This window comes from Lottia gigantea, assembly GCF_000327385.1.
Source record: "Lottia gigantea unplaced genomic scaffold LOTGIsca_97, whole genome shotgun sequence".
Lineage (NCBI taxonomy): Eukaryota > Metazoa > Mollusca > Gastropoda > Lottiidae > Lottia > Lottia gigantea.
This window is the reverse complement of record NW_008711143.1, coordinates 571,485-579,683: the sequence shown is the minus strand read 5'-3', so window position 1 is coordinate 579,683 and position 8,199 is coordinate 571,485.

Genomic DNA, 8,199 nt, shown 5'->3' with positions numbered 1-8,199 from the left:
CGCCTCGATGACGTCATAAAATATGCATATAGTGCCGAACGTACCAGTACTAATTTCTGAGAACACGTCCAGCTACTAATCAGAAATGGCCGAGATAGCTACTAATAACGCATGTTCCAATAAATCATAAACCGGCGATTTATAACGATGTCACGAGAGATGGAAGAAGGAGACAGTTACTAATCAACAAGTTCATGAGAAACGAAGCAATGACAGAGAAAGTTACGAATGAAAAATCAGAAATTAACGGACCCAGCAACTATTAACGAATGAAAAATCAGAAATTGACGGCTCCAGTTACTAATAACAAACGAAGACTTTTGTCTTGAATGGCCTTCCATATTGTGGGAGATTGAAGGAATTTGATTGGTGAAAGAAGATGTCATAAAACTAGTCGAGAGTTAGACCCTACACTGATGTGGTTATACTAAAAATAAAAACTAATAAAACAAAACGAAAGTTGGGACTAAATTCAATTAGACTGTGAGGAGTGAAGCATGGAATTACAATACAGAACTCTATAGTGTGGAGATATTGCTGTTTGGCACTTACTTAAGGAAAAGTTGTTATCGGTGTAGAACTACAAACTAATTACCTAAAAACAGTACTGGTCAATCGCCTATCTTTACATGAACTGTCTACTGTAATAAGAAAAAAATTGATAATAGCAGTAGGAATAAGTGTCTTGGTTCTTTTAAAGATTTATAAATGCTTTCTTCTTTCCTTCCTTTTAAAAACAATCTCGAGATTATTTGAAAGAAAAAGTCATTATATAGCTTTTTGTTTATTGTCTATTCGTTCATTAAAAGTATCTATTTGATTTGGTGAGACAGAATTTTAAAAGGGTTTGAAAGGTAATAACCATAACTTCCAGAAAAAAAACTCCTGAACTTTATATAATTATTCTATTTTATCTACAGAACCTGAAAAATGTTCGTCTATTGTAGTTGTCTGAATATCACGCACATGAAAATGTTAAACAATTTCTGCTTTTTTTCACTTTTATCCATATCGGTTTTCCGGTGTCTGGTGTGAGGATCAATCAGTTCGAATGACTGAACAAAACGTCAATCACCAATTACTTGAGTAGGGCGTAAAACTCCATTTAATGGTGACCTTCTCGACGATCATGTAATCAGGAAATGTTAACCCTGGCTTTTTCTTTTAGCAGTATGTCCTCAATTATCTTCCATATCATATCTTACTTTCTGGTTATGTAATACTCTAATTATTAAAAGTAATGGTTTGGACATGGATTTAAGCATCTTCTCGGAGAGAACAAAATATCAGCCATGACGTCGAACAAATGGTGGGTTTTAATTTTGATCGGTGTGTAAAAGTCACGGTTCCTTGAGTAAAGATGAAAATCATTTTTTCATTGGTACAAACCCACATTTGTTAATTGAAAAGAATAAAAAATGTTGCCTGTTGAATGTGCACGACATTAGATACTACCAATGTTTTTCGCCAAAATGTTGTTTTGGATTTCGGGTTCCTTTGACAGACAAAATCAAATTATATTTTTAGCTTTGTTTTACTCCTTATTATATACGTGCACAACATTAAACGCACGGGGTCTAAAGTTCCAACCGTTCCATCCGAACGATTAGACGCTTAGCTCCCTTGACTTGCATCCCTGACAAGGAGAATTCGTTGTTATCTGTATCTCTAAGTGTAGGGTTTCGTTCAGTTCGGGCAACTTTGATGTTGCTAACGTTAATTCACCTGCCAAAAGCTATGGGAGGCGTCAGTTCGACTTCACAGTCCGTTTCAGTAATATAGAATTATTTTCTAATCATTTTACAGTACATCATGACATGCGTGAAGTAGATTAACTGAAATGTAAAGACAATGCTAAGCAATGGGCTTACTTATTCGAAAAAAAATGCACGATTCTTGTGGTCTAAATGCCTGAATATTACCGTACATGTACCGAGGGATTTTTGCACGTAATATTTGCATTAAATATAAGGGTTTAGGGGGTGATACAAGTAGATCCCAAAGTCGTCACAATCGGATTCTTTATATGTATTTAGTCACCAGTCGTCGAGTTTTTTTTTAACTAGTTTTAAACCCGTATGCAAGTAGTGGTCACGATTTTGCAACTCGCCGTCGAAAATCTAATTGAATTTTATTCAGTAATACAACAAAGTAACATCATAAAAATAACAATGCAACATGCATGTTAATATATTTCGGCAATTTTGAGCCAGATCTATGTATCAGGGACACTGATAGCTTCAATTTGCATCATTCCAATTTCTTGCAATTCCACTAAAACTAACGTGTTTTATGACGTCACGAGAGGGAGCTACCGGAAAATACTATTAATATCTATGCAATTACCCTCTAGTGACTTGTAAGAGCCACAGACGTCGGAATGGAAATTGGAATGGTGCAAATTGATGCTATCAGTGCTCCCGATACAAATAAAAAGTTTACAAAACCTCTTTACAATCCCTTTAATGGTCTGTTTTGTATACAGCATAGCGACCGTTTGGTAAATCAAGTAAGTCTAGTAGTAGTTGTATTACTGGACTAACTTGATTAGCCAAATCTTAGCCCCCTTTATTCGAAACTGGCCATTTTTATCATAAATAAAGATATTTATCGCCCTGATTTGCACAATTATTATTCAACCGATGTAGCAAAATGTGAATAAGTCGACAATTTCATCATATATCATTACGTTGTTGTAGTTTGGTGGTAAGTTGGTTACGAATTCTCTTGCGGGAGCTGTGTCATTTCTGGTTAACATTTTTTTTTGGAATTGCAGGAACCACAGGCATCGGATGCAGAATGTGGAATGTCCCAAATACAAGTCAAATATGTCCCCGATACACATAAAAAGACTAGAAAACCTCTTTACAAACCCCTTTAGATTGTTCATATGGGCCATAGAGTTTCTATGTATATCTCAATGATTTTGGCGTAGACTTAAAAGACTCTTGTTTCCAGACATACTCAATCAAAATACTCGTGATTGCAAATCATGTGATTCGTAACACTCGATACTCATGTTAGCTACCAAGCTTCCGACTCAGTGAAAATGAGACTTTCTACAAAAAAGGTATATCAATCCCATTGGAATTCATGTTCGACTCTCATTTGGTTTTATTTAGACCCATTAAGAACCGGATATGTAAACATTACCATTCTCATAGGGCGTCGTTAGGATCGCGTAATGAGCACTTAACTTGATTGAGGCATAATTAACCTATGATTAATTAAGTGAAATGTTTATAGAAATTACCTACAAATATTGGTCATGTTTAATTATAGACGAGAAGAGACAATAAACGGTTATTGGTTTCTACTTATACCAATCAATATTGTACTATTAATATTACTCCAAAGACTGTTGGAGAGGTTACCCAGACGTAATCTAGGTGCAAATCAGTTTTAACGGAATGGATAAGTTATATGATATTTGTGCAATACAAAGTGCTAAATATCCTTATTTATGATAAAATGGCTGGTTTTGAATAAATTGAGCCGAACATTTGGTAAATAACTTTAGTCAACTTGATTTACTAAATGTTCGCCTCACTTAATTCAAAACCAGCCATTTAATCATAAATAAGAATATTTAGCGCTCTGATTTGCACAAATATCATATAACTTATCCATTCCGTTAGACGTAGTAAAGCGTTTTATAATGCAACGGTGAATCAACATGTGAATAATTCGTTAAGTTTTAGTTAGAAATTCCGCCATCTTGCAATATTATTGCGTTATTGTGGTCTGGTGGTAGGTTGGTTACGAATTCTTTTCCGGTAGCTGCGTCTTTTCGGTTAACTCTTTCTGGAATTGCAGGAACCATAGGCAAGAATTGGAATGTCCCTGATAGAAGTCAAAGGTGTCCCGATACATATAAAAAGGCTAGAAAACATCTTTACAATCCATTTAACAGCTTTCATTTCTATTTATTTGCATTCAGATCACATACTTATATATTGTTTACACGAAAACATCACTTGTTCTGTCACACAGATTATCTCCCCTTTTATACACAGGTTTAGATAGCGGCCTGTCGGATTTTGAAGGGAAGATTAGTTACTTAAAACACTTGTCTATCAAGTGTATGGCTCAAACATTAAGATCAGTTAAGATAGTTTTATCCTTTTCAATAAATAATCTGTCATTATAACATATAAACACGCCACTCAACTCTCAATAAGATTTGTGAATAATGGTTAAGGAATCTTAATGAATGATTCGTCAGTTTTCATCTTCAGAATGAAACGACTGACACGAGAAATCAGAGCCTCTTATTGACAAATAACGCCATCTGATTGTGTCGTCTGCTGAACGGATTCGCGCGCTTTAATTCATATCCGTCATTCCAATACCGACAGACTGTCGTCAAAAAGTTTTGTTAGATTATTGTTACTAATATTGGTAATAAATTGGTTTGGTCAAAGGAAGATTTCATAAAAGACGTAACTTTAAGAATTTTCAACGACATGCGTATTCGATTAGTGAATTGTCTGAGTTATGTAACTTTATTGATATCAGCTGTGAATGATTTAAAGTTTGAAAATATATTTGTTTATATTGGGAGAAATATTTTGAAAGGTTTTGATAAGAAAATGGAATGTAAGACTTGTGCTGAATGACACTGAACAGTGAAACAGGTAAGAAAACTTATTTTTCTAAACAGCTCAGCATTTTGCTTTGTAATCTTCAAGTCTGTTTTATACGACAGACGCGCTTATTGCACGCACTCGTTTTATTAATATATGTTTTTTGTAGAAAAATATGAGAGGATCATCGACGAAACGCTAGTTATCATTCACTTATTTTCTTCATAAATGGCTAACTTACGTTACCATTATTTCTTAGGTTTTGAATAATAGGTTTAATATTATAGGTCGATAGTAATATTGCAACCGAATACGTTCGAATCCGGGTTGTATCTAAGAACGTTAGAATGATGACTTTTGTCAAAATGTCCTAAAAGTTTCTGTAAAAACCATGGGAAAATTGAAGGGATTGACGATTTTGGGTGAAAATATTTTTGAGGTGCCATATTTCTAGTACAAAATATAAAGATTTACAACGGAAAATTTCTCATAAATCGAGTCTGAATAAAAGTTCTGAAATGGCGGCCTGTATCTGAGCCTGGCCCGTATGTAAAGTTGAGACCTTCGCTTCTGATAATTCACCAGCCCACAACTAAAATATTGTCTATATCGTTTTTAATGTCAAGAACAATAAAACATACAATAATTTCGCGTACATTGAATATCTGTAACTCATTTCTTGCAGATTCTCCGAATAGAACAAATAATAGCAAGAGCAAAGTCATATATAAAGGAATGTTGATTTCCTTTCTACTAATATTTTTCGACATTGTTACCTAACTAATAAGTAAATCCTAACTTATCAAAGACAATTACCAGCCGAGGTATGCCGCATACGCTGTTTACAACTCAGAATTCCAGCAGTGAAAACTCACTTTATGACCTATAAAAAGTAAACTTAACCGAATAATCTAGTTGAATACCAATGATAATAATGGGATTACTAATTGTCGAACTAACTGTCGATTTTGATATTTAGATTGTCATATTTCCTTAATAATTTGACCACAATAGAATAAGGTACTGTTGTATGGCGTAGTAGTCACAACTGTCTGTCTGATTATGCTGAAATACTGTTAGATATTTTACCACTTAATTAAAGGTATACTTGATATATTTTTTTTAAAAACTTGATTAAAACGAATCTTTGTTCATCATTAAGTAATTTTGAAACATGCTTAGAAGCTTAGAATGTAACAATCCGAGAATAGTCTAACATATATTTTCGGTCAATACAATGCGTTGCAATCGTTTTATTGAAACAGAACTGTTTCTTTTTCTGGATATCATTAGCTTTGTGTGATTATTAAACACCATGAAACGTTATAGAGTATCTGCCTCACGGCTCAAACAGCATTGTATGAAGTCACAGAGTAGAGCCAAACATCCGTCTCTATTCCAGCTTCTGATAACTATTTGGACATAATGTCGATTGGTGTAGAGACAGAAACGATGGGCTCTGTTAAATGAGGACATTCCACATCTCCACAGGTTCGGGGGTCTTAAACTTATTTAGAAACCTCGGATCTGCAAAACCCAGATATACTTTGAAAGGTGAATAATTTTGCAGTTCAGTCATTCCATAAATTCCCCTCTACACCATTTATGTCACGTCTTCGGTTCCACCACAAAAACTAATGTCGCATCGGCCATTTAAAGGTCACAGAGTCACGTGATACTCACAAAACGGAAGTTGCGGTGATGCCCAAAACTAATTTACAATCATCGTAAAGGTAATTTAATATTATTTTAGAAGAAACGCATCTTCTGAAGTGATGAAAATCCCCATTTAACAGGAACAATTTTTCTTGCTTTACTCCAGCTGACAACCGACAAAATATCCATGCGGAATAGAGACAGATGCTTCGGACTAGTCACAGAGTTGCTGTTTATATTTCTTTTCCGTTGATTCAAGGGATTTCTGTGATATTCAAGCACCATGCAACGTTACAGAGTAGCTGTTTATATGTTTCAAGAGCACTATAATATGACGATTCGAAGCAGCTATTTATATATTTCAAGAACACTACAATATGACGATTCAGAGTAGCTGTTTATATGTTTCAAGAGCACTATAATATGACGATTCAGAGTAGCTGTTTATATGTATCAAGAGCACTATAATATAACGATTCAGAGTAGCTGCTTGTATGTTTCAAGAGTACTATAATATGACGATTCAGAGTAGCTGTTTATATGTTTCAAGAGCATTTTAATATGATGATTCAGAGTAGCTGTTTATATGTATCAAGAGCACTATAATATAACGATTCAGAGTAGCTGCTTGTATCATATTGTGACGTTACATAGCAACTGCCAATATGTTTCAATGTTTTGAAGTGTAGGGGGTGTTTTATGTGTAATGTTACAGAGTAGCTCCATCAATCAATAATGAAAAGAAAGTCAAGTTATGCAACATGCCACATATTTCTATGAAATTACATCGTCAATGATATTAAAATGTCGTTAGACCCATTTAAAAACATAAACATTAGCAATTTCATGAGGGAAAAAACACCATTAGTGTATTTTGATGGAAATAAAATTTCCCAAATTGCATGTTATTCTTAAAATGTAAAGTACAGCCTGTTGTATTTGGAGTAGGCGATATTCCATTAAATGTTCATATTTTCACACTTTCTAAAAAAAATTCGAATTTGAAAGCTTTTACAAAACACGGTTTTAGGACATTACCGGAAAGTGATAAAATGCATTTTCTGTCATGTATGGTTTAAAGCTTAGTAAAAATGATAAGGTGTTTAGGTCATTAAACATGAGAAAACGTATCTTGTTTTGAATGAGGCAACAAAACTAATATCCTCTTTGTCGATTTCCCGCTGACGTCTAACCCCACATGCCTGAAGCACACAGGGCCTCATCGAACCAACTAGATGCTTTTTTCCATTCAAAACATTTCGACCTGCATCACACCATTTCACCAAACATTGATACATCACATCATTTCGTCACCAAACATTGATACATCACATCGTTTCGTCACCAAACATTGATACATCACATCATTTCGTCAACAAACAATGGTATATCACATCATTTCGTCACCAAATATTGGTATATCAAACTATTTCGTCACCCAGCTTAAGTACAACAGACCATTGTGTCAGCAAACATTTGTATAAAACATGCTTTGCCAGTGAATAATCTTAGGGACATATGCAGCGCTCGTACTTTAAATAAACTTTCACTAAAGTCGTACTTTAGGTATGCACCGGTCGACTATCAAATGTAGAAAATGAAAGCCTTTATCCTAACTTTGTAAAGCTCGACTTTAGCCAAAGTTCAACTTTAGTCAAGGTAAGAGCGCTGCATAAGGCCCTTATTCTTACGGGATAAAAGTAGTGAAAGCATGTCCAATATTTTATATTATTAAGATGGACGTATCCTTACTGCACCATTCTCGTCGTTTCCTGCGTATAGATTTTCTGCTGATATTTTAGATCAAAAGTTTCTCAGCTATAAGAACAAGAAACGGTTTCCTTTGTTGTAAGCAAGAGAAATAATTATGTTTTTTATTTCTAAAATCGAATTTATCATAGACACATAATAAAAGTTGATGTTAAAAAGAAATGAAAAAAGAAAAAAAAGCCCCTTT